The following is a 4145-nucleotide window of genomic DNA, read 5'->3' on the forward strand; positions in this document are numbered from 1 at the left end:
CGCTATGGGGAAACCCCAGGCAGGGACCTGTAAGGAGAGAGCAGGGATGGTTAACACTCCCCAGGCTGCGTGAGGGGCCGGCAGTGCAGGGAACATTCCCCATCCATTGTCTGACCTGACCCACTCTGCTCCCAGGCAGAGCAGATCCCCAGGGACAGGAGAGGATTTCACCCCTCCCAGGCTGCTCTTCCTCCTGCCCAGGCCTGGCACTAGGAATTTCCACCACTGGGATGTGCCGTGTCTCCACCCCTATTTCCTCCCCTTGTTGATTCTCTGTCAATAATGTTGTTAGATGTTCAGTTTTCGACTGGAACGTCCTGTCAAAAAGAGACCCTGGCGGTTCCAGTCAGTACTGCCTATCGGGCTATTAAAAGTCTGGTCGGCAGTCCTGCAGCGCAAAAGCAGGCTAGTCCCTACATGTTCTGGCACTGCGCTGCACCCCGGAAGCAGCCAGCAAGTTTGGCTCCTAGGCGGGGGGCCACAGGGCTCTGTGCGCTGCCCCCATCCTGAGCATTCTCTCTGCACTCCCATTGGTCAGGAACCACAATCAATGGGAGTTGGGGAGGCTGTGCCTGTAGGCGAGAGGAGCGTGCACCGCGGATCCTCCTGTCTTCCTCCCCCCTGTACCTAGGAGCCAGACCTGCTCGCCGCTTCCAGGGTGCAGTGCGGTGCCTGGACAGGCAGGGAGTCTGCCTTAGCCTTGCTGTGTTGCTGACTGAAAGCCGCCCGAGGGAAGCCCGTGCCACAAGCCTGAGCCCCAACTCCCTGCCCCAGCCCTGAGCTGCTCCAAACCCAGAGCCCCCTCCTGCACCCCAAACCCCTGCCTCAACCCGCAGCCCCCTCCCACACTCCAAATCCCTCGGCCCCACCCCCCAACCTGGATCCCACTCTTGCACCCCAAACCCCTCATCCCCATTCCCAGTGCAAAGCCCTCACCCCCAGCCCAGAGCCCATACCACTTCCCACACCCCAACCCCCTGCCTCAACCCACAGCCGCCTCCCACATTCCAAATCTCTTGGCCCACCCTCCAGCTGAGAGCCTCCTCCTGCACCCCAAACGCCTCATCCCCAGGCCCACCCCAGAGCCCACACACCCAGCGGGAGCCCTCACCCCCTCCCAAACCCCAACTCCATTCCCCATCCTGGAGCCCCCTATCACACCCTGAACCCCTAATTTCTGGCTCCACCCCAGAGCCCACACCCGCAGTTAGAGCCCTCACCCCCTCCCACACTCCAACCCTCTGCTCCAGCCCAGTGAAAGTGAGTGAGGGTGTGTCAGGGTTCCCTCCCCACTCTGAACTCTGGGGTACAAATGTGGGGACCCATATGAAAGACCCCCTAAGCTTATTTCTACCCGCTTAGGTTAAAAACTTCCCCAAGGCACAAATCCTTCCTTGTCCTTGGATGAGTACTGCTGCCACCACCAAGTGAGTTAGACAAAGATTCAGGAAAAGGACCACTTTGAGTTTCTGTTTCCCCAAAATATCCTCCCAAGCCCCTTCACCCCCTTTCCTGGGGAGGCTTGAGAATAATCTACCAACCAGATAGGTAAACAAGGTGAGCACAGACCAGACCCTTTTTTTTAGGACACGAAAAACCAACCAGATTCTTAAAAAAACAGATCTTTATTACAAAGGGAAAAAAAGTAAAAGAAGCACCTCTGCAAAATCAGGATAGAAGATAATTTTACAGGGTAATAAGATTTAAAACACAGAGGGTTCCCCTCTAGGCAAAACTTCAAAGTTACAAAAACAGGGATAAACCTCCCTCTTAGCGTAGGGAACATTCCCAAGCTAAAACAAAAGATAATCGAACACATTTCCTTGCAAGTACTTACTATTTCTGCAATATTAGATTTATCATTTCAGTAGGAGCTGGATTACTTGTTTGGTCTCTCCCTTTGTCTTGGGGAGATCCCCCCATACAACACAAAGCAAAAACCTTCTCCCTTAGATTTGAAAGTATCTTCTCCTCTTATTGGTCCTTTTGGTCAGGTGCCAACCAGGTTATTTGACCTTCTTAATCCTTTACAGGTAAAGGAGGGATTTTATGCTACCTGTAGCTGTATGTTCATGACAGAGTGGGAGAGAGCAAGCCACCAAGGGAGGGGGAATGTAGTGAGCAGGGGGAGGAGTCTCAGGGAGGAGTCTCAGTCTCATGGCTAGGTTGTTTGGTTTTGTGTGATTAGAAAGTTGGCAACCCTATTCTCTGACCATCCATTGGTGCAGGTGTCCCCCCGATTCCAATGCAGGGGAAGCCACTTCTGAGGTAACCCCAGTGGTACCCACACTGCTGTCCTCCCTACAGAAGGGGCCTGGCTTTGTGCCTGCCTCCACCCTGGATAACACAGCAGATGAGTGACCTGGGGCTCTACACAGCTAACTGCATGTGGCTCTACAGTGTGAGCTAAAGAGACAGACTGTGCAGCTGGGACTGTGACAGACTCACGTGCTGTGTGGATCAGGCCCAGAGGGAACCCATCTCACAACCTGGCCAGTGGGTGTCATGTGGGCCCTTTTCTACAGGGTCAGCTTGGCCGGAAGCCACCCACCTCTGTAAGTGACACTGCCAAGTGACACAGATGGGGCTGGTAGTGGCTTTCACAGACACCAGAGGGTGTTGTCAGATACCTGCTCCCCCTCCCCTGACATCAAGGGGAAACCATCACATTAGTAGACATTACAGTAAAATACACAGGGGCAGATGGGCAGGAGGGGCTATCTCAGCTCTGCACAGAGGCTCATGTGTCCTGCCCCCAATTCTCCGGCCTGTGTACACAGAGTCAGACGGGATGGACACAATGGGTTCTTCTGGCCTTAACATCTGTGGATCTATTTCTGTTTCACACCCAGCTCCCTCCATGCCCAACCATCATGTGCGTAGTGCATTGAAAACTGTATTGGAATTGTAAATCATCACAATAAATACTATGTGGGTTTTCTTGGTCTTGCTGGCAGCCAGGGGTCTCTGTAGGAAAGTGTGCAATCTAGGTCCAACAGAAGCCTAGAGAAAGGAAGGGTGATCTGGGCCTCTAAGCCTTATGGAGCAGCCTGCTTTCTCTCTCTGTGTTTTGGGTCCTTATGTGTTATCGTTCTGGATTCTAAGGGCTGGTCTACACTGGGGGGGGATCGATCTAAGATACACACCTTCAGCTACGTGAATAGCGTAGCTGAAGTTGAAGTATCTTAGATCGATTTACCTTGGGTCCTCAGGGCATGGGATTGATGGCCATGGCTCCCCCGTCAACTCCGCTACCGCCGCTGGCTCCAGTGGAGTTCCGGAGTCGATGGGGAGCGCGTTTGGGGATCGATATATCGCGTCTTAATGAGACGCGATATATCGATCCCCGATAAATTGATCGCTACCCGCCGATACGTCGGGTAGTTTGGACGTACCCTAAGTATTAAAGCCATGTTACACTGCAGCATTCCGCCGGAGGATTTCTGCTACAGGGGGAGGGATAGCTCAGTGGTTTGAGCATTGGCTTGCTAAAACCAGGGTTGTGAGTTCAATCCTTGAGGGAGCCATTTGGGGCAAAAATCTGTCTGGGGATTGGTCCTGCTTTGAGCAGGGGGTTGGACTAGATGACCTCCTGAGGTCCCTTCCAACCTTGATGTTCTATATTCTAACTCCTCCTCTGTGTGTGCCGGGAGCATAACAAAGGGGACCTTATCTCCAACAAGACCTCCCTTCATTGCCTATCCAAGGTCACTGGGGAATGACATGAACTGCCAGAGAGCAGGCCTAAGGCCTAGGGACTGCCAGGGCCTTCACTGGGGGGATGTGGGGCCTGGGACAAATCAGCCTCCCTGCTAGTCTCCTCACCATCTGCCTGGTGCACCCGCCCACCTGGCCATAGTTTGCCTCTTCATCCTCCTTGCCCACCTGCCTGCTCGCCTCTCCATTTGCCTCCTCACCCCACTCGCCTGCCCACATCCCGACCACCTCCACACCTGAATATCAGGACAAATGGCATCCTCATTGTACATGGGTCGGGATGCAGGAAAAGGACAAAATATTGGGACAGTCCTGATTTGATCGAAGTGCAGGACCTCCCAAAGCATGGGGCTTCGGGTAGTTGACCCGATTCACACTACACAAAGGATGGCTTTGAGCTGTCATGTGCTGGGCTGTCCTGTCCTGTG

The sequence above is a fragment of the Emys orbicularis genome, chromosome 21 (assembly GCF_028017835.1).
Source record: "Emys orbicularis isolate rEmyOrb1 chromosome 21, rEmyOrb1.hap1, whole genome shotgun sequence".
Lineage (NCBI taxonomy): Eukaryota > Metazoa > Chordata > Testudines > Emydidae > Emys > Emys orbicularis.